Source organism: Macrobrachium nipponense, chromosome 8, assembly GCF_015104395.2.
Source record: "Macrobrachium nipponense isolate FS-2020 chromosome 8, ASM1510439v2, whole genome shotgun sequence".
In the NCBI taxonomy this organism is placed as follows: Eukaryota; Metazoa; Arthropoda; class Malacostraca; order Decapoda; family Palaemonidae; genus Macrobrachium; species Macrobrachium nipponense.
The window spans coordinates 14,863,596-14,889,184 of record NC_087203.1 but is presented as its reverse complement, the minus strand read 5'-3'; positions in this window follow the sequence as shown (position 1 = coordinate 14,889,184).

Below are 25,589 nucleotides of genomic sequence, written 5' to 3'. Positions count from 1 at the left end.
TATACTATAATGTGTGTACGCGTTTCCAAATATTTTTTACTTAAACCTGCAAGGAGAACTGATGTAAAACAGATGAGTATAATAGCCTTCAAAAGCATTTTATTTTGAATCTACAGATTTAGTTGCGACCTGCGATATTCTTCGAACCTCTTTTTTGTTGTTGTTGCAAGATACCTACAGTTATTGCCAAAACAACCAATATATTTTGCATACTAAGTATTATTGATGATGTAAATTGAGATTTCAGTTGATAGCTAAAGCATGAGAGCGCCTTACCAAAAAATAAATGCAGCATCTCCACTGCCCTTGCTATCAGATTAGTATCAAATATGCTCTGTAACAAAACTGGTCAATATCACTGAGACAAACTTGAAAGGTGTGTTATAGTTGGAATAATTCAGAAAAGAATTCCAAATGGCAGTGTTCCTCCGAACACAGCCTCTCTCTCTCTCTCTCTCTCTCTCTCTCTCTCTCTCTCTCTCTCTCTCTCTCTCTCTCTCTCTTTCATCTACTAGAATCAAGAATCAAATTTGATTAAAATCCTGGGATCAGTACCAAAAATAATGCATTACTAAAACAAATTATGATTGTTTCAAGATGAATATTACTGTATGCATCAGGACTGATGCGTAATCTGATCGAATGAATAACAATTCTTTATAAAAACACTTTTTATCGGAAGGATTCCGTCTTTGAATAAAAAAACAACCAAAAGCTTGATTTTTTCTTATGTGCCTTGTACACATTGGAGTAACATTAAATCTAAAACTAGCGCCTTTTTCTCTTTATTTATATCCACTTTCTTTCTGGAAAGGAAATGCAGGTTTTTCGAGTTACGGTACTTCTGAGAGTCGATGATACTTAACGTGAAAATGGAATAAGGATTTAAATTGACAATTTCATTCTCTCGTTTTTTTAGATTTCTGAGTAGCCATGGAATAACTAATATTATATACGTGCATAAATTACACTTACGTACACATTGGATTCTCATATAAAATTTGTTTCTGCGAACGCATTATAAAACACTTGTAAATAATTACAATAATCACAACAATAAAGGCCTTGTATTATTATGAAATAATTTTTGTAAGGGAGACCTCTTAGACAAACGTGCGTATTCTGTTAGAGGGAGACGGGGGGGGACGAGGGGGAGAGGGGGAGACGGAGGGACGATGTGGAGAGGGAATACCTTGATTTTTGCTAATATTCATGATCAAAATACAAGTTTGGCTATGCGTATTAAATATTACATATTATATATTTTATATATATATACTATATACGTATATTATATGTATGTATATATATATATATATACATATGTATGCATATGTATATATTATAATAATATATATATTATATATATATATATATATATATATATATATATATATATACTTATGTATGTATATGTATATATATTATATATGTTACATATATACATTATATACATATATAATAAATATTATATATATTACGATATATATATAATATAGTATATAATACGCATAGCCAAACCGTGCGTTTTTGAGAGTCGAGAGCTCCTGAATAGGAGAGATGAAATATTGTTTTACATAACTTGTGCCAAAAGCCGTAATTTCTCTGCGCTCTTAATCATAAGCTGTGATGCTGTCTTCATAAGTTTTTAATATATCTATTTTGATCATGACTATTAGCAAAAATCATGGTATTCCCTCTCCACATCCACATCGCCCCCCGTCTCTCTCTCTCTAACATATATATATATATATATATATATATATATATATATATATGTATGTATGTATATGTATATGTATATGTATATGTATATGTATATGTATATGTATATGTATATGTATATGTATATATATAAATCCATATCAGAAGGTGAGTGAAAACCTGGACATTGACCAAGTACTTTCGTAGTTTATTCTACATTTTCCCACGCTAACGTTAATGGCTCCCTCAAGTTGATTTGATGATTTAGAATACTTAACATTAGGTGTTAAATGTCACTAATTTTTCTGGCTTTCGATTCTAGTTTGCAACTTTGATAGCAAACGTATTCCGGACTGAAAATAATAATGCTGTAAAACTGTTAGCGATTAAACAAGGTTGCTGTTTATCAGTGAAATGAAAGCAACTAAATCACCAGACATTTTTGGTTAAATTATTTCACTATACTTTGAAACTTCCCCTATAAGAGTGTCAAGTTAGTTTTTTTTTCAGATTGCTAACGTTTTCTGCATTGTAACATTGTAAACCCTTATGGCACTGGACATTAGAATCTGTAATTCCTCTTGTCTAATTTAATATTGGAAAGAATTCGGTTGAGTAAATAATACATGACTGCAAGTTATTATAAATTAAAAAAGCAGTTGATTCAATTCAATAAAAGTGATGAAGGTTAATAGCATATAAGGTTTGAATTAGGAACTAACGTTGAATCATGCTCTTAATGGTAATAAAGAAAAAAATATTTTTTTATAATGTTCTGAAAAAGGAGTTTTGTAATTACATTTATAACATTCATTAAATCTTTCATGGGGTGGCACCAAGTATTTTAATATATTACACAGACCCATTACACAGAATATCCCTATATATATATATATATATATATATATATATATATATATATATATATATATATATTAACCATGGGTGTAGTGTGTGTGTGCATATTATATTGTATGTACTGAACTAAAAGGAGTCACCAGGATTAGGATGTCTCAAAGACTTATTAGTCCATCCGGGAGACATTATGTGCTCACATACCTTAAGGAGCTGGTTTTACAATTCATTCGAAGTGTTCTAAAGATTATGTGTAGCTTTCTTTTGAACTATTCTACACTGCCGCTGTTTACAACTTTTGGTAGCAGTTTATTCCATGTGTCACATTATCTTGTATGTGAAGAAGTTCCCACAGTGCGATGTGCTGTATCTCTTCAGCTCTAGTTTCCATCCATTATTTCTTTTCAGGTTTTCGTTTAATGTGAAGAGGTTACTGTCTAGTTTTATTACTAGGTCATACATGTTCAGGCTCTTTAGTCGTCTTTGGTGACCTGTTGGCTCTTGCTCGTGCCCCTTCTAGTTTATTTATGTCCTTTCTAGTGTTGGTGACCAAAAGTGTACTGCATATTCAAGATGTGGTCAAACTATTGATGTGTAGAGCTGCAGCACCGTTTCCTTATTTCTATATTTGAACTGCCTCTTTATGTATCCCACTAGTTTCTGTCTTCTTTTCAGCTTTTGTGCATCGTTTTGTGGATTTTGAGTCCTTGGTAATGATAACTCAAAGATCCTCTTCTTGTTCTACACTATTTATGTCATTCCCAAGCAGCATGTAGTTGGCATGATGGTTGTTTGTTCCTATTCGTAACATTTTACATTTATCCAGGTTAAAAGGCATTTGTCATTTTTTTTACCACTTCCCTATTTTCCTTAGATCATTTCTTAAACTTTCCACTGTATCTGGGTCTGCTGCATTTACACCTAGTTTGGTGTCATCTACAAATTTAGTTATCATGCTAGTTAAGCATACATCAATGTCATCAATGTAAATAAAAAACAAGAGAGGCCAAAGACAGAACCCTGTGGAACTCCGCTTCTCACGTCTTCGATCCACTCTGGTATTTCTCCTATAATTCCTCAACCTCTAACTTTTGTCATTAGTTTCTTGTATGGAACTTTGTCAAATGCCTTTTGGAAATATATTAAACCTCCAACAGGTTTGATGGGCAGGATTTGTTTTGTCTTAAACCGAGTTGGCTGTTCAACAATAAGTTGTTTCTATCTGTGTCTGTGTGTGTGTGTGAGAGAGAGAGAGAGAGAGAGAGAGAGAGAGAGAGAGAGAGAGAGAGAGAGAGAGAGATTATAATTCTGAAGATTGTTACATTGTTTCCAACACCTGCAGCTTACAAAGAAGTAGCAGGTGAAGTTTCTTTGGCAAGTATAAGCATTAAATACATGCAAAAAAAGATTATTTAGTTTTGTTTTCAGTGTTTCTATCAATATTTTACTTGTGTGCAGCGGGTACACTTTATCAAAATTTAATTAAAGCTTTGAGATTTACACATTAGTGACATTAGTCTGTCCATGGGTATTGGGGTGGCACGTGAACAGGTGCCCCACCTCTTAAATCTGCCACTGATAGAGGGAGGGGTGTATTCTAAAGCTATGTACTGTATAAATCAATGTAAATAATTTCTTGATTAACTGTTAGGAAAGTACAGTTACATAATGCCTGACAAACACATTGGTGATTCAAGACGGTGCACTTCATAATGGTTAAAAATTTGCTCATTACGACGCCATTACGATGCAGTTACAACCAAGTCGTCAACAATCGCCATGATTCGTAGCCACGTCGCCGAGTTTGGCTAGTGCGCTTAGTGATGGCGTATGCGCAACAATATCCAATACATACGCAGTCGAGTCACGACAATAGTCATTTGTTTCCATGTCTTTGCGCAAGATGTAACACTGACATAATGCTGTCGCCATTTAAAATATCCACCATCACTTGATGCACGTCACCAAACTCGGCGACATTACGATTCATGGCAATTTGGTCGTAATTGCATCGTAATGGCGTCATAATTCGGTAGTTACAACGTATGCGGCCTTGAATCACAAATGTGCGACCGAGCTGCTGAAATTTTTTTTTTCTTTTTTCGGCCAAAGCCAGCTATTGCGACATGTGCGGGGTTGAATCGCCAATGTGTGAGTCGGGCAAAAAGCTCTATCCACAGCAACCCCCAATTATACTAAATACTGCAAAACGGTCAAAGAGGTAAATTGTGACAAGATCTAAAACCGGACTAAGTGGAAGATTCATTTCGAAGACCAAGAGAGATAACCAGAGATATCGGAAAAAAAGAACGAACGTTATTGGCAGCCCGAATAACACAAAGGAAAACGAGCTTTCCTTTGTACTCAGTAACTGGAATAATGTCTCCTTGAGGTGGACCCATTCCGAGACCATTGCTCCGGAAATTATGCAACCACAAAGCATCCAAATAGGCTGCATTGAAAGCAAAATGACTAGATATTGCATTACCAGAAAGATTTACTCTGTTAATTAGGATATTAATTATGAACCTTAAGGAAGAGCATATCATACAGATTCTAATATCAAAATGAGTAGTGATTGCAACAGTCGGAGAATCGGTTTGTTGATAAGAGCACAGGAGCATTTTCTTGTCTTCCGTCAATTATTTTTTTTTTTTATTTGTCGCAGAAGGAATTTGGAAATGCACTGCACTCTTAGAACTAGAAGGTTTTTTCTTTGTGATATGAATGCTGACTAGCTAGAATATTTTTTTTTATGAGATATCCATTTTTTCATATTAGTATTGCAAAGTATTTCCGGAACTTTTAACTTTGTTACATTTTCCAGCAGTCTCATCACCTTCTCACATTAAAAACTAGATACACTTCACGACGGTGAGGGAGGGATTTATCACTAAGGCGGAATTATCCATTGTACGTCAGGTGTAAGATAATGACAATTCTTTATTACTGAATATAATTGATAAAGAACTTGCCTGTTAAGTTCAGCGTCCTGTAATAGTACATACACCCGTTTAACAAAACGAATTCGTTATGTCTTCCTCCAGTGTAACTAAGTTGGAAACATTATAATACAAAAAAAGGAAAAATTTTGTTTTATTAAACATTTTACCTTTACGAGTGGAAATATTTTGTTTTACAGCGATATCGTTATGTCAATGAACATTTGTTGAAGATGATAAACCAACCTCTTCATAACGTAACCCACACCCCCATTCTCTCTCTCTCTCTCTCTCTCTCTCTCTCTCTCTCTCTCTCTCTTTCTGTGTGTGTGTGTGTGTGTGAATGTGCCAAATACTTTAGATGTATGTACCCAAAAAACATGATATTGTCAAAAGTAGACGATGCAGACCAAGTTTCAATAATTACATTCCCTTCTTAACAGTTACCATGAGTGAGCAGTACTCAGAATGGACAGGCCCCCGTTCAACCCTGGTGTTTAATGGTGAATCAGCAAATTATCGTCCTGGTTCTGAAAAAGCAGAGGTATGTCAAATTACACTTTTCTGGCAACTAAGTTTAATTACCGAACGAATTTCAAGCGGGAGCATTTTTTCTGCTTTATTTTACTATGTATGATATCATGATTTTTTTTTCCTTTCATTTATATATAACCATTATTTTCATTTTTTTAGAAGTCATAACAATTTATGTGGAAAAAGTAAGAAAAAATAAATAGGTAATCAGATTTACACAAAGAAACTTGCGATATATATATATATATATATATATATATATATCTATATATATATATATATATTATTATTATTATTATTATCATGAATTTTTGTCACATTTACTGTGATACCATTCATAAATAATAACTACCTCTCTAGATGATACGGTGGTCAACGTTACCTCTACATATTGTTTGAGTCCGAACCCGGCACCAGTTGAATCCCGCTGTATTAGGAATCCCGCTGGTATGGGTATACAAAGTATTCCCAGGTATCAGGGAACTATATATTCAATATATAAAGTATTATATATATATATAAATATAAATATATATATTATTAAAGATTAATTTATAATATATATAAATGTGTGTATGTATGGGTGATTATGCGTTGTGCCTATAGATATATATATATTATATATATATATTATATATATATATATATATTAATATATATATTATAATATATACATATTATATACACATATATATACAGATATACATATAGATATAATAATATATATATATATTATTATATATATATATATAATTATATATATAACATATATAGATATATATATAAATATAAAATTATATATATATATATTATATATATATATATATTGTGTGTGTGTGTGTGTAAATAAATTCTGTTAAAACAAGATATGTCTCGAGTGTAAAAGGCCAATTGAAACGCTGGTTTAAAGCTAATGACTATATATATCGGTGGACTAACTTCCACCTTTATGAAGTAGTGATTGACAGAAGTTGTATTTGCGAAATATATAGTGGGAGATATGTCCTTAGATAATGCCTGGGGTCACTGTTAAGCCGACATTGGTTAAGGAAGATGTTGTCTATATGGTCAGAGTCCAGGGCTCCATAAGTAAGGTTGATCCTATTATCTTGTTGTTTTTTTTGGTGAAGATTCTACCATCTGACGTTTGCATCGACAGCTGCTGTTACATAAAATTCAGGGGGAGTTCCAAGCCATGGTATGGCCCGTGTTATTTATATGATGAAAATTATCAAACTATGCTGTCCACATCTAACTGAGCGTTTATGTTGAGTTAATCTCAACAAAAACTTATCAAAATCCATACAGGGGATTTCATAAACCTTTGTGAGTTTAGAACCTGGTTTCTGCTGAACATTAGTTAAGGATTTCCTTAGTGTATTTGGATAAGTGAAGATAAAAGGGTTCAAGGGGCCTAAGGGATTATGATTTTGCTTGTGCGTTTTTCCTTTTCTTTGTTTTCTGTAGGTTTGTAAAAATTGTTCTTTGCTTTATGTATCGCTTTTTCTATTATGTGCTTGGGGTATTTTAACAACACAAGTTGATTTCTGATTGTTTCAAGTTCTTTGTTAAGAAAATATAGGGAGCAAATTCTCAGGGCTCTAAGAAATAAGTTACTTGCTATGCCGAGTTTAACTGAAAATATCATGATAGCTGTAAGAAAAAGATAGAAATTTTGGAGAAATTTAAAGCAATCAATCCCAAATTACATTATTTCTATTGCCTCCCAAAACTCACAGGTATAACATCCCCTTCCATCCAATAATCTCGTGTGCTGGAGCTTTTAACTACAGAATCTCAAAATGGTTAGCTGAGTTACTATCCCCCTTTTTAGGAAATTTCCCCTAGTCATATAACATACAGAAGACACTTGTGACAAATTTAGGTCGGCAAATATCCCCATACATAACGTAAAACTTCTCAGCTTAGTTTTAGATTCCCTTTTCACAAAAGTACCCATAAAAGATGTATTAACGTTCCTAAAATATAAGCTTGAGCCATTTGCTGACTACTTCCCCATAATTTGGATAAAATAATGAAGCTTGTAGAGCTCTGCATCACTAATAATGTCTTTTCCTTTGGTGATAACGTTTACCATAAAAAATTTGGTTGCAGTATAGTGAGCCCGCTTAGTCCGGTGTTAGTAAACTTATATATGGAATATTTCAAAACACTAATTATAAACCCTATCAAACCTGCAGATGTAATTTGGCTTCGTTATGTTGACAATATCTTTACGTAATGGAAAAGTGAGTAGGGCAATTTTCATGTCTTCATACAAAAATTAAATTCCTTACTCCTGAGCATAAAATTTAAAGTAGAATGGGAAAACAATAACCAGATCCCCTTTTTAGATGTCTTAATCATCAGAACTATTAACAACTACAAATTCACTGTCTTCAGGAAAGCGACACTCTCACTTTCATTCATACATTTTTACAGCTATCATGACATTTCAGTTAAGCTCGGCATAGAGAGTAACTTATTTCTTAGAGCCCTGAGAATTCGCTCCCTAAATTTACTTAAAGAACCTGAAATAATCAGAAATCAACTTATCTTATTAAAATACCCCAATCACATAATAGAAAAAGCCATTCATAAAGCAAAGAGGATTTTTACAAACCCACAGAAAGTAAAGAAAAGGAAAAATACACAAGCAAAATAATAATCATTAACATGTATAATTTACGAGAGATCACACAAACGTTAGGCCACCCTAACCCTTTCATCTTCACTTACCCGAATACACTTGGGAAATCCTTAATTAACATTCAGCAGAAACCAGTTTCCAAAGACATAAGGTTAATGAAATCCCCTGTAGGGATGAGATAAATCATACTATGGATTCACAGGTAAATCTCTCTCGGAAAGATTAACTCAACATAAACGCTCAGTTACATATGGACAGCATAGTTCATCATTTTTCCATCATATAAATAACACGAACCATACCATGGATTGGAACTCCTCTGAATTTTATACAAGAGCAGCTGTCGATACAAATGTCGGATGGTAGAATCTTCACTGATAAAACAAGATGATAGCATCAACCTTACCAATGGAGCCTTGGACTCTGACCATAAAGACAATACCTTCCTTAAGGCAACGATGAAGCAGATTAAGACAATGAACAGAACCAATGTCAGCTTATCAGTGACCCCAGGCATCACCTAAGGGCATATCTCTCACTGTATATTTCGCCAATACAGCTTCCTCTGTCAATCACTACTTGATAAGGGTGGAAGTTAGTCTACCAAAATATAGTCCTTAGTTTTAAACCAGAGTGTTTTAATAGGCCTTTTATACTTGAGATATATATTCATATACATATATATATACATATATATATCATATATATATATATATATATATATATATATATATATATATATATATATATATATATATATATATATGTATATATATATATATATATATATATATATATATATATCTATATATATATATATATATATATATATATATATATATATATATATATATATATATATATATGTATATGTATATATATATATGTATATATATATATATGTATATATATATACATATATATATATATATATATATATATATATATATATATATATATATATATATATATATATATATTTTAGGGCTGTTGCCTTGTATAATAACGGCGCCCAATGAGGTAATGTTAGACTTGCGATAATCTTACGCTAATCGGTGGTGGTATTGCACTTCCATATTCAAATGGAGTGTCTTGGGTTTGTAGATCATTACGAAGTCGGTATTATCTTCTTTGGTTATGACAACGATGTGTTAAACTCATGATGATTCGGTGAGGTTCTAGTAGAAACCACGAAGTACAAAAATACTTATATTCTCTGAATTTACATGATGAAGATCAAGTAGGATTGTACAAGTCTTCTAATGACGATAGCTTGATCTCTTCTGCCAATGATGACGGCTAATTCTATTCTCTCTACATGATAAAGCTTAGGTAAAGAGGTACAGGCTCTAATGACGATAGCTAACTTTATTCTGCCTCTTCTACATCTCGGTTACAAGTCATAAAGGAGCAGACAGTAGCTCGAACATATGAACATACATACAATGAGACACACTACAGATCACGTAGGCCCGTTTGAATTATAGGTACGGTAGTTGTCTCAAGCAGGGAGCTTGGACTAATGTTTCAAAAACAAATGAATGGACCACAGATGACGGCATGTCAACTTAGCCTACATACTTTATTGTATACGTCATCTTTAGCGTCTCTAGTCTGATCACATTCCTGCAAGCAATCTGGTTGACCTCTTTAGTTTTAGTCTTTTATATATATGGACTAACATTCCATATTTTTATTATGTAATCATTACATAAAAGCTCGGTCAGCTATCAAAACAACACTGAATATTACTCAAACTTGACTTGCATTTGACTTATAGGAGTGTGATACAGACACTATGTGAATATATACTTATAAGTAAAAAATATTCATGGTGTACACAAATACAGATTCAAGTAATAAAATATTAGACATAATATGCATATATATATTCGTAAAATAATAGTGATCACGTGATATATACTGATACAGTTTTTCACTTCATCTCATTAAGATACATATGCTACAGAAAATACTAATGTACTCTGATAATTGCATAGAAACATGATAAAAATCATATTTTAACTGATAAAATTTTCATATATGAATTGATACAAAATTATTAATGTTTATGCTGATTGATTCGTTAATTTTTATGCTTACTGTATATATCTGCAGTTATTGGTAAGATAAAAGGTAACCTGAGTTTATTTATACATATGTATATGGATTCATATAATTATGATTAATATATGTGCACTTTAAATAAATATATGTGCACTTTAAATAGATTCCTATTGCGTATGTGCAAAGATATATTTCGATTCTGTTATTTATGATCATTTATATATAGGATACATGATACTTTATATATATATAGATACATGACCGAGGTTATACTACTACACATTTAACTAGCGTTCGAACAATTTTCGTCCATTACACAGTTCCAGACAACCACCTTATAGCCAAATGAAATGGCCAATTCCATATGGTTAAAACAAGGGGAAAATTGCCTGGCGGGGTCCAACGTTCTATTTCGGCCTCATACTTATTCTCTGCATCCTAAGCCACACGATTGATTACGTTCGCGATGAATAAAATCCACCCCCAGCACGAGTCCTTTGCCAGCAAAGTAGAGTTGAATATCCTTCGGGTCTTAATTGTCGGAAGTATGTCCCTTTTGTAGTCAATTTCCGACAGCGCCGGAGCGTTCCGCGTTAAAACAAGATTAACGACGGATACGGTGTCAGTCGAAGAAGTCCATGATGGTGCTTATTCCCTTCACATTGTAGGCGGGTTGTTACTCGACTGCCGTCGTCTTCAGCAACGAACGATTTTTTGAAGTTGCGATGTGAAACTCTCGTACTGCAGGATACTGTAACCAGGTTCCATTAATCAGCTGCAAGTGCAAATTATACTTGTCACAAGGGCAAAAGTAAATTCAGACAACATCCAAATACAAGGGGGGAGAAAGCCATTAAGACCAGACTTAACCCACATGAATTCGCTGATATTTGTGGAATTCAAAAGAGTCAGCTGTACAAACTTTTTTATCCATGGCATTAACAAGGAGTGAACCTATCCAGGTCTATGATGACTTGTAAAAATATCCATAATTATAAAAAATAAACAGATATCAATACGAATCCCAAAGAAAATTCGATATTAATGGTTACCATTAGTAAGGTTAACTAGACCAAAGAACAAGTTGGAAAAACTGGAGCTATTTGTAAGATTTCCAGGCAACATAAGAGTCAAAGAGAATATTAATCATGATTCTGTATTTCTCTGTGCTAACTGAAATTAAGTTGTGATAAAATCTGATCCTATGTGCCCTAACAAAAGTTTCATATTCAATTTTTCTCGCGCGCATCCTCTGAGGTTAATTTTTAAATTTATTAATAGGCTAGAGATGCAACGAAAGAACCCACTATGTAACTAATTTCTATATAAACTTTTGGTTTTTTTCAAGAAAATGTGACATTTTCCCATGAATGTGATTTCTATTGAATTCTCATAGCTAATGTTGCAAGTAAATTTCATATACATGTCTTGATACTTCTAAAGTCCGTTTACCAATCATAAGCTAAATTATTGACTCTAATTGTCTATGAGGTTCAGAAAAACATAATTCATTTTTATGTTATAGAAATTCTATTTGCTTATGTTGTTCATTAATATTAAAAATGATTGCAAGTCCTTAACTAAAATTGCATTGCACACACGGATAAGAATAGATTATGGTATGTATTCATCATGACCTATGAACCACATGTGAAGTTCATGAGCTAACATTCCTTTCTCCAGTCAACCTGCTTTGCAGCGGTTTATTGAGGTTAAAAAGAACAACGATGATTCGGCAATGATGACGTCGTCACTTGGCAGGAGATTGCTCTCAGCCAGCTAAGAGTTACGTGACTTGCTGTAATTAAATACGACTTTAGTATTTTCAAATGATATTTTTTTGTTTTAATTCTGCACCACATGAGAAGAATGTCTGAAAAAAAAACAGTACCAAAATTGAACAATATATTAGTTTCATGTTGGAAATCTGCATGATTGTAATACAAATGGTAATTATGTTAAATTGAATATTCCTTATTCAAACTAATGAAAAAGGCTTCCATACAAATTCTATATATATTATTTAGCCCTGTATAAGATTCAATATAGGATTATTCCATAGATATACATTTTTTTCACTTCTAGACTCCCTGACTTTAAAATCTCTTTTATTTTATTTTATTTTTATTTATTTATTTATTTATTTATTTTATTTTTGACTACGAATATAAATCACCGGGACAGACAATATGTCAGTAGGTTTTGATATGTGTTTGAACTTTTAGCTTATTTGTCATTACTAAAGCGTTAAGTTAGAGTTCAAATCTTTACGCATATATATTTGGATATTTAATTAACCTATGGTTACGTTTTGCTTATTGATTTTAAAGTGATTCCTTTTTTATTATAATTTGTAACCCTTCCGACTTCTTACGGAGTGTATTATATTGACTCCACTTGTATCCATATTAGTTTTATTTTATATTATTTATTTATATTTTTTTTTATATATATTTGATAAATTAATGGTGGCTTGATATGTGGGAAAAGTGTTCTAGCGGCGTACCGTATAAGGCTACTTGCGGTATCAATTCTGATACAAGATATGAATGATAAAGGTATTTAAAACGCGAGAACCGCTATAATCCAGTTCGGATCCAATATCACGAGTTGTAACTCATAAGACATTGACACTCTTTTATTATCTCTTATTCTACCAAACCGATTGACTGGGTGATAAAAAATATATTATTGGTTTTCTTATTGGATAGGAATTCACACAACGAGTTATGGAGATTATTATTGATTTACACCACCCGAGTCACAGATATTATGTGTTGAATTCCATGTTTACTGATTTAGCACTCATAAATATTCCTAACGCACTCAATTGCGGTGTTTGTTTTTAGTGCTATTAATTCTATATACGTGTCAAGGAACTATTACTAAGAAGTGTTTATTTTGCTCTGTCAGACTCGTAACTCTGTTAATAATTCTATGTATATTCTTTCAAGGATTGATTTGGCACAGGATAGGCCCTTAAACTGACAGGTGTCTTAGTGTATCCCTTGTTTTCATGACACGTGTTACAATTAGTTATGTGCTTTTTATATCTGTAAGCATTGTAGCCAAGTAAAATAGTGATTTGGCTTTCTGTACATAATAGGAACCCTGGATGGGACGGAATGCAACCAGTTTAGGACGATTGGTATGAAAGAGATTATTACTACTACCTGGTCGTTAGTCACCTGCTGTGTTCTTCGGTTTTCCTCGTCACAGACCTACATATAATACTACATTTGATTACATAATTCTAATACACATACTTTAAATATACTTTTAGGTTTTCTGCTCAAAGTGTTTATTGGTTTGCTTAGCCGCTGACCCTGTTTCCGTTCGAAGTGGTTTATTGTTTTTTGCTTACTGCTGACCCTTGCTTTGTTCAGTTGTAACAGTTCTGCGCTCCAACCCAGATATTCAATGCTCGCGATCTCTTGGGTTAAGGAATTTTCTTGTTTAGATACGTTGTTTTAACAATAGGCAACGGATGTTTCTATACTCTTTTAGTCTAATTATGGTTCTTTTGCAGTATGGTGCGGGATTGCAGGATAATGCGTCAGCTATGATATTTGCTTTCCCAGGTAGATATCTTAACTTGGCTCCAAAACCTGAATGATCATTTGTCACCGAGTTCCTTTTTGGACTGTGATTAAAGCCTTTGAAAAACTCTGTAAAGGACTCATGTTCAGTAAGGACTTTATCAGGATAGCCATAGATTATGAACTTAAAATACTAGTGAGTTTAAAGATACCTAGCCCTTCCTTGCCTATTACTGTATATTTACTTTCAGAGGGCTTTAGTTACATGAATAAAAAAAATTATAGGAAAGAACTGTTTATCATATTACTGAAGTAGTACCTCTCTCTACCCCTTGGTCTGAGGCGTCTGTTGCATAAAAAAATTCCTTATTTAAATCAGGGATTTTTAAGTTAGGTGAGCTGCATTATTCCGCTTTTAAGATATCGAACGCCTGTTGATGCTTTTTAGACCATAATAAATCCATGCTCTTCTTCGTAAGATCTATTAAAGGAGCTGTCATGATTGAAGAGTTACATATGCACATACGATTGTAATACCCACTACAGCGCAAAAGTGCTGTATCCCCCCTTTTACTTTAATTAGGTACCGGAAGTTATGAATAGCCGACACCTTACCATGGACTACTTTAAGACCTTGACTAGACACATAAAAACCTAGATAAACATGTTCGGTTTTTTAAAAACTCACATTTAGATATTTTACTCTGAGTTATTTGTCTTTGTCTCTGTAGCACTAGCTCTAGTTTATGTGAATGTACTTCTAAGGTATTAAAAAGTTAAAAAGATTAAGATCATCCAATATAGGCATGTAGGTTATCCCTAAAGTCTCCAAACACTATATTGTAATTGGGGCGCAACTAAGCCGGAGGCATACGTAAAAATTGATAATGTCCCCTGAGTGTGCTGAAAACGGTGTATGAGGTACAATCACTTAGGTAATGGGTATCTGGTAAAAGCTTTTTAAGTAAGCTGGTGAAAAATTTATTCTAACCTACAGAGATAAGATGGTCATCGGGTATATGGCACTGGAAAACTATCGGGAGTCGTTTCCTTGTTTTAAGCGACAGAAATCTACGCAGATACGCCAAGTCTGATCTTTTATGGCATGACGTTTGAGGGAAAAATTATATGGGCTTATTTGATTTCCTAATGGCTCCTATTACTAACATTTTTCAACTTCGTCATTTATCTCTATTTTGAAATTGCATTGGGAGTCTATACGAAGGTACGTATATAGCTTTATGTTTGTCCTTAGACCGTATTTTGTGTTAAATTACATCCGTTTTTTTTTTTTTTTTTTCCAGAGATCACTCGCTAGTGGAGAAACTTCCTGGTATTCAGATAAAAGATAAAAAAAAATTCTGCTGAATCACCTCTGCTTGAATGACTTTACGGATATTACTTTAGATAGAGTATAAGAGATTCATCTACGACTGATTGGGCGTGATTAAAATTAGCAACAATAAAAAAATGCAATATTTATATGTATAGGTTTTGTGGATTACTAGATTAACTTGTTGCTGCGAGTCAACCGTGTCTAGGGCTTTGTTCGCGGAAATCGTTTTATTTCAGAGTGTCGGGAAGGATTAAAATTTCATTTCCCAGCAAAGTCTTTTTACACGCACTAAGACATTCGAGGGTGCATGCTTCTCGAGATTTTGCGTGCAAACTGCGACTGCGGTTGTGGGAGAATTCTGTTGGGTCATTTGAACAATGTTACGATTTATGAGACAAATGTATAGTTCCTCTATATAAGTTATTATTTTAACTGTCTCTTTTTTGTTCAAACTGATTTTAATATGTTTGAAGGTTATAGGATTTTCCTTTGATAAACACGCCTTATTTTGCAGGATGTAAGATAATATTTGTATACCCCTAGATGGATCTTACAATTACACTAGATACAGATCAATGTTTTTTATAACTATAGAGGTATCTGTAAGCGCTCGCTTATCCGGACTTCTCATTAGGGAAGTTCGAACAACAGACGGTGAGGTTCCGAAATAAACAGGATATTACGTGTACTAGAAGAATAAAACAGATATTTTAATTTTTTACGGCGCTACAGTCGGGGCTTAATCCACCACTACTTATAATAACTTATGTTTTGCAAAATTACTAGAACCTGCTCTGATTACTTGATACGGTCGTGATATTCATAGGGAAATTCTTTTCCCCACTCTGCTAGAGTCGCTAATTTGGAATGTGCTTTGCTTGCTACACTCGGCAGATCTGACTGACCCTGACCGCTTGACTAGATGACCCAGTACCCGAGTTTGCTTTGTTTGATTCTGATATTTAGGGCTACTGTTTACCATCGGCAACGCATTGTGTATTTTTAGCATTCTTGTTGTTTGGTTACAGTGTAAAGCAACGAACGTATGAATGACGAACTATAAAGAATTGAGCGATTACTATTAAAATAAGTTATCTCTACTGCATTCAATATTAACTGTTTGTAATTGCTGTTGTTTACTTCATTCTTTGCTAAAATTTGAAATAGTGAAGGATCCTGGTCAGTGCATTTAGCCTAATGAAAGTTTTTTATAGGCATGTTATTCCTTGCAATCCAGCCGTATTTTTAAAGTTAAGTTGAGTCATTGAGGTTCAATTTTTTATATAACTCAAAAAACTCAAGTAAAACTGCGATCGGGACTTGCAAAGGAGCATTTGTTGTCATGACCCGAAATAGTGTTACCTCTAATTTATCTAGATTATTATGTAATTGGTTGTGCATTACATCTATATATTATTTACCAATTTATCAATATATAATATAATAATATATATATATAATATATATATATAATAATATATATAACATTATATTTATTATAATACATAACTATATATATGTAATGATTACATAATACAAAAATATGGAATGTTAGTCCATATTATATAAAAGACTAAAACTAAAGAGGTCAACCAAATTGCTTGCAGGAATGTGATCAGACTAGAGACGCTAAAGATGACGTATACAATAAAGTATGTAGGCTAAGTTGACATGCCGTCATCTGTGGTCATTCATTTGTTTTGAAACATTAGTCCAAGCTCCCTGCTTGAGACAACTACCGCGACCTATAATTCAAACGGCCTACGTGATCTGTAGTGTGTCTCATTGTATGTATGTTCATATGTTCGAGCTACTGTCTGCTCCTTTATGACTTGTAACCGAGATGTAGAAGAGCAGAATAGAGTTAGCTATCGTCAATAGAAGACCTGTATCTCTTTACCTAAGCTTTATCATGTAGAGATAATAGAATTAGCCATCATCATTGGCAGAAGCGATCAAGCTATCGTTCATTAGAAGACTTGTACAATCCTACTTGATCTTCACCATGTAAATTCAGAGAATATAAGTATTTTTGTACTTCGTGGTTTCTACTAGAACCTCACCGAATCATCATGAGTTTAACACATCGTCGTCATAACCAAAGAAGATAATACCGACTTCGTAAGTGATCTACAAATCCCAAGACACTCCATTGAATATGGAAGTGCAATACCAACCGACTTGAGCGTAAGATTTTATCGCAAGTCTCTAACATTACCTCAATAGGCGCCTTATTATACAAGGCAACAGCCCTAAAGTGGTGGCAGCCTTCCAGAAGAACTCTACAACTTCTCCGAAGAAAAACCAGAATAATGAACATGTATCGCATCAGAAGTCAACGACGACGAAAACAAGAGATTCTTCAAGCAACTTATTATCATCGTTTAGTGAGCGACTTCAGAAAACAACAAGAACTCTTCAACGACGACGAAAGCAAGAGATTCTTCAAGCAACTTAGTATCATCGTTTAGTGAACAATTTCAGTAGGGAATAACTTCAAGAGATGCACTTATCAAAATTATACCATTCCTTCTAACTATACGTTATTCAAAGATATTGTGAAATAATAACCTGGAGATATTTAGGCTTAATGTTTGTGACTTACAGAAATACATAAACACTATATATATATATATATATATATATATATATATATATATATATATATATATATATATATATATATATATATATAGTGTTTATGTATTTCTGTAAGTCACAAACATTAAGCCTAAATATCTCCAGGTTATCCATTTCACAATATCTTTTGAATAACGTATAGTTAGAAGGAATGGTATAATTTTGATAAGTGCATCTCTCACAGGCATGATTCTGAACAAGATTCTTACGCAAATTGGATGAAGATTAGAAATTTGGCTAGTGATCATGTGATATTACATAATGCAGTTGTTACAGCATTCAAGCGTTATTGAAGTGGCTGAAATACTATCCCCAATAACTTGGTGTTTTATTTCCAATATACTTGAAAATAATCTGTTTTTACATGCTTTTACTTAACTTGACTTCTGCGTTGTCTGTCTGGGTCAAAACTCGTAACTCAATTTTTGACCTGTTCCCTTCGTCTTATGGACATGAAATTTTGGACTGTTACTTAGGTCCCGGTGAAATACAACCTTACATATGATCAGTAGGCAGCAGTGAAATGTTCCAGTATCTTAGGATTGTATGAAAATCTTCGGATTTTTCATACCTTTCTTGGCTGGACAAGATATCACATTCAATTTCGTGAGCTGTAATCATAAATCGATTACAATTTCTGTCAAAACTAAAAGTATAAAATAAGAAATTTTTACAATTCTGTTGAGCCCCACTATAAAGTCATTTCGTTGTTCGGAATTCGTCCATTTTTTTATAACCGCCAAGAAGCACGTTTTTAATACACATGGAAATCAATTTCTTGCAATAAGATTTCACTAAAATAAGATTTCACTGTGATTAGACTTCACTGCAATTAGATTTCACTGTAAGATTCCACTTTCCTTACTAAACTAATCAAGTGGTCCAGTGTTCCAGAAAGCTCGGGGTCACTCGCTCGCCCATATGGAAAGATGTATATTTATTCTTACGCGAATGAAATGTATTATCTTAAAAGGACTTTTGCTTGGTGCATCTGCATACGAGGTGTTTGTTAAACAAACCCTTACAGGTTCCATAACCTCTTGGTAACTTGAAGGACTATTTAAGGGAATATTTTTGTAGTTGGCAAATTTTCGTGTATCCGTATCTCTTGGTGATGAAACCGTGATTTTCCTAGGATTACTTTCATTTCTGCGAACAATCAGACTAGATTATTCAGTTTTATTTCCTGAATAAGATTAAGTATCTTACTTGAGATATTATCATGGACGTTTCAACCTTTTCGTAGGTCATCTTCTTCGCTGGTCAGCAGTAGAAGTGAAGAGATGGTGTCGTTGTTGTTGTTGAAGATTAAGCCAGCCTTGTGCTGGCACGGGCTCTTGCTCCTAGAGCAGCCCGTAACTGGATTATCTGTAAAGATACAAAAACAGTGCTTTGGCGGTTAGTTGTAGAAAGGAGATAGGGTGACAGGCAGGATTGCAACCCCTTTGAACCTTACGGTACCCATCAGTAGGAAAGAAAGTTTTATAGCAGTGAGACTCAGCCTAGCTGGAGAGTGCTGAGTAGGAAGAAGGAAGCGAGTTTTAGTTTGAACTATTAATTTTTATTCATGGACATAAGCAAGAAAGGAGTTTAAATAAGCGTGATATTTCCGTATTTGATAAGACGCATGGAGTTGTTAGACAGTGAGGATAAGTGGGAATAGTTCTATCCAATATGATTATGTAGAAGAGTAATGGTGTTTTAATGATTTTTGGGGGATTTCTTTAATTCATTTTATTTCATTTTCATGTGTTATCTATTTTGGGGAAAGGAAGATTATATTTTTTGTATAGCGAGAGTTTGAAGTTGCCTAAGATTTAATGATTGATTTTCAGCTAGCTACAGAGATGGCAGGTGATGAGAACAAACAAAGGTAGGGCACGCTATCAGATAGGAGTTCTCTCCTTTCAGTTAAATGGGATCCTTTAACCCCATAACATATGCAACTAAATCAATAAATTGAATAAAACAAAAACTGAAGTTCCAAGAAGTAAAAAGAAGACAGAAAACATTAGCAAGGAAGTGGCCCAGTAATTAGCCATTGAACCAAGGCTTACGTGTACAAAACCAATTCGAAAGGGAAAAGCATGCCATTCACACCAGAATTTTAATGTGTAAATTAACACAATAATAAATAATACACCTTTGGTGCCCACCGATGCAGACAAAAAGTCGGCCTACTGATTTACTACAGCAATCATAAGATTGCCCAGTATCTCGTGAAGAACAACCTCGTCATTAGCGACGATCCCATGAAGAGGAGAGAAGTTTAATGACTACAGATCGATTCTCCAAGACCATTCACCTACACGAGGGGGCTGTATACAAGTACTGCATGAGGGAACAAGTCAATGCGCCCCACCCCCGGCTTGCCCCTGGCCAGCAGATCGCAAGAAGCAAAACAATCTTGGACGGCGATAATAACCAACAGCAACTGCCATCTGATGGAAACCGTCGCTGAACATAATCCAGGACACCCTTCTCCCTACCACCATCAGGAGAACGGCAAAGCATGGTCCTGGGATAACAATTCAGCTGCCCTCTACTTCGACAGGAAGCCTTTTAACCACAACTCCCAGGAGCTTTTTCCCAAGATGTTTCAGAGTACCATAACCATTCCCTTGAAAAACTGGGACGCTATATCTTAAAAACTAACCATAAAATTTTCTTGAAAATAATCTCATGTTTTCCTCACACTCAAATTACTAGAGTGGTACTAATCTAATCTTACCTAACCCAACCTAACCTAACCTAATCCAACCCAGAAAATTCGGGGCTGGCGCAGTACTAGCATACACCTCAGGAATTTACCTCAACTGGTGCCAGCGAATCAGTGCCTTTGTTGGTCAGCCAGACTTCCTGAATGAGTCATTCCGCTCCCAACAAATAGGAAGAACACCCACCAATCGAAAATCGCCAAAAATTTCTGTAAACTCGCTTTCAGGTATAGATATGGCAAATTATTTTTTTTTTTCTGGTCTATCACAGTCATCCAATTCGACTGGATGGTTTTTATATTGTTGGGTTCTGGTTTGCATCCTGCCTCCTTAGGAGTCCATCACTTTTCTTACTACGTACACTGTCTCTAGTAGCACACTCTTCTGTATGAGTCCTGGAGCTACTTCGTCATCTAGTTTTTCCAAGTTCCTCTTCAGGGATCTTGGGATCGTGCCTAGTGTTACTATGATTACGGGTACAACTTCTGCTGTGATATCCCATATCCTTCTTATTTCTATTTTCAGGTCTTGATACTTATAATTATCAATATTTTCTCTTTCTCGTCTACTCTGGTGTCCCATGGTATTGCGACATCAATGAATGATACTTTCTGCTTGATCTTATCAATCAATGTCACGTCTGGTCTATTGGCACGTATCATCCTATCTATTCTGATGCCATAGTTCCAGAGGATCTATACCTGATCGTTTTCTATCACTCCCTCAGGTTATTAGGTCAGTATTCGTACCACTTATTTCTGCAAGCTAGCTGGTGTTTCTTGCACAGGCTACAGTGGACTACTTTTGCTACGGAATCATGCCTCTTGTACTGGTTCTGTGCAAGTGCCAGACATTTGCTTGCTATGTGGTTTATTGTCTTATATTTCATTTATTGTTCTTATCTGTATCCATTACCATGTTTCATCGCTGGCCACTTCTTTAGTCTGTCTCATGTTCTGCCCATGCGTTGGTTTGCTGTGCCATTCCTCTGTGCTGTTTCTCATTCTCCTGTCGCTGTATATTTCTGGGTCTTCATCTACTTTTATCAGTCCTTCTTCTCACGCACTCCTTAGACACTCTTCTTCACATGATTATTATTATTATTATTATTATTATTATTATTATTATTATTATTATTATTATTATTATTATTATTATTATTATTATTATTATTATTATTAGATCATAAAGGCCGTAATAAGTATACGAAACATTTAACTTCGACGCACTATGCATGAATGGTCAGTACACTTTTTAAAACGCGCAAAGTAATGCAGGCTTCATATTTTGTATGACAACATTGAAAAGAGATTGTTATAATTATAATGCTTTCTTGAGGTTATGAGGTTTACGTCACCATTCTACCATACTTTGGACATATCATTTCTTTTTAGTATGACGATTCAATATCCAAATAAATCATTCATTTTGCCTCCTTTGGGGTTTTAGTTTTGCGGTTTACTCTAAAATTACCTGTAACATAAGTCTTTCGACTGTTTTATCTTGTCATTTGAGTGTTTCCCTATTGTTGATGTGGTAAGTCATTTGCTTATGTGTTTCTGCTCTTTAGACTTCTCTATTATTTATGGGAAAGCAAATGACAGAAAACAGCCTTAAGAGAGAGAGAGAGAGAGAGAGAGAGAGAGAGAGAGAGAGAGAGAGAGAGAGAGAGAGAGAGAGAAGGACCCCTTAATAATGGAAATATCCTAATCTCACACAATCTAATAAACCTAGCGTAGTAGGTTGTGTCTTACCTGACTGTCCAAAAGGAGAGGGACAAATGCCCCTCGTAAAGGAACGAATTCTGATCTGTCATCGCCTGAGACGGGGTATCTTACCTAACCAGTATCGTAGGCTACATGGATCGGCTAAATGCATGATCCTCCCTAATGAGAGGCGAGAAAGAATGAACCCAAAGCTTTACGGGCTGCTCTGAGAGCAAGAGCCCGTGCTGACACAAGGTCAGCTTAATCAAAAACAACAACAACAAAGCTTGAAACATCCATAACCCTCTTAAATGGGCGTGTAGTGTCACTTACAAAGGAAACTTCACAATCAAATTGCTTAGGACGTCTTGTTGGTGATGTTCCATGTAACTTTCTTAAACGTTAGATTACTGCATTGTCCATAACATCATTTAGTGTTCAAACATTCTGCTCTCACACACGCAGTCGTACCATCAGTAACTGTGTACGCGTTAAATTTGCAACTGCGGAAGAAGCCTTCCCACTTTTCTGACAAACACTGTGCAATTAAGTTCCGATAACTATCCTGGTACAACTCATACTGTCCAGCAGTATAAAAATGAGTAAAGCGCAAATGCATTCACGCATGCTCGATGTTTGCACAAAACGACAACGTCTGCTGCAAGTAAAAATATTCAGGTGCTTCCCCAAACTAACTTTCAAGTGCATCCTTGATTCAATTATCTCATATTTCAGAAGGAAAATCGCAGAAATTGTTCCATCAACGTTACATGATTCCACCTTGAGAAGTTAAATTGTCCTCATTCAGCTTTCACCTTTCCAATTAACTGTATACATACACCTTGAAATCTTTCATCCATTTTAACAATTGTAACTCTTCTTACTTTCAAGTATTCTCTCTCTCTCTCTCTCTCTCTTCTCACTCTCTCTCTCTCTCTCTCATAAATATATATATATATATATATATATATATATATATATATATATATATATATATATATGTATATATATATATATATATATATATATATATATATATATATATGTATATTAGTGTGTGTGTGTGTGTGTATGTGTATGTATAATAATTTATTTCTAATCTTACTGTGATGCATCAAAGTAATCCAACGACGGTCACTCATATATTATATATATATATATATATATATATATATATATATATATATATATATATATGTATATACATATATATATATATATATATATATATCTATATATATATATATATATATATATATATATATATAATATATATATACATGTGTGTGTATGTGCGTGTGTTTGTGTGGTGTGTGTGTGTGTGTGTATATTATATATATATATATATATATATATATATATATATATATATATATATATATATCTGATAGAGAGAGAGAGAGAGAGAGAGCGAGAGAGAGAGAGAGAGAGAGAAATATTATATATACTATATATATTTCTAATCGTCATGTCTTCATGTGAGGCATCAATGTAATTCAACGACGGCCACTAATTTACTGCTTAGATTCTAAGGAAGTAGTTAAAAATATGTTGGCTTGAATCGTTTCCCTTCTCGAGGGAGTTGAACCCTTATCTCTCACTCATATTACTTTTGAAAGATACGCCTGGGTAAAGTGTTCATTGATTTTGAAGATGCTATTTTCTTATGAACTGAAATCAAAACGAAAAATAATAATTCACATGAAAGGAAACTCGCTTCAGCAACATGAAAAAGTGGAAACAGAGTTCATTGAAATACAAACAAGGAAAACAAACTTTTTAAGGGAAAGGAAGTTAGATTTATCCCTTCAGAATTTTTAAAAGAACGCATTTGGTAGAGCCTGTGCCAAATAGATTATAAAACAGGCACAGCTGGAGAGACAAACAAGTACCATCTGGAAAAGAGCGAACCAAAATGTGTGGAGATAAATCTCGTAAAGTAGAACTGGTCGGATTTTTTTCAGCCTTAAATATAAATCTATTGCTTTTGAATTCAATTATCTTGTCCTCGAAGACTTCAACTGAGTACCATGAGAAAATAACATACGATAATATTGTTTTTTTTTTAAGAGTGAGTAAAATTGTGGCAACCTACAAAGATGGAATTTAAGAGATAAAATAAATCAGGGTTGTATAATATCTAATGAATTCCTTTAACGATGTCTAGAAATGCACGGTCAAGATTTTACCAAACATTATTTCTTCCTTGGCCAAATATATACATAAGCGCGGACTTACTACAGTACACAAACTCTCCAAATAACACTAATTGCTAGTTGGATTCCATCGATTCTGGGATAAAGGAAATGTTTATAAAGATATAGGTATTGTTGTTTGGTTTTCTATGCCTCTGCTCTTGAGATACGTTAAATATCAGATCGATCTGTTACGCAATTTTCATTTAGATAGTTCAGAATCTCATAGTCAATGCTATGTTTGAGAAGTTCTTAAACGTAAGATGAATTAAGAGGCAGACGATTACGTCTATGTCGGTTACCTGCGGTTACGAAGTGACCCTGAAAAACAGTTTATCAAGATAAAACATTTTTTTCATTGATAAACTATTCACAAAGTAATGTAAAATTAGTAGGTTGGCAAGATTTGGATAAAATGTTAAAGAATGTGATATTTACGCCATATGTCTGCAGTAATATTATCGAAATACGACGTGCCTAACATTCAAGGCCATTGAAGCTAAATGCATTATGAATCCAGTCATAATTATGATAAAAGTGCAAGGTCTTCTTAACACGAACGTCTACCTGAAGAAAAAGCAACTATACTTGAAACTTTTATGCTATAAGAATAGTTAGTTCACTAAGTATGAATATAGATAATTTTCAATAGCTATTTCATTTGAATTTTTTGTGGTGGGAATGATTGAACTTTCAGCTCTTTC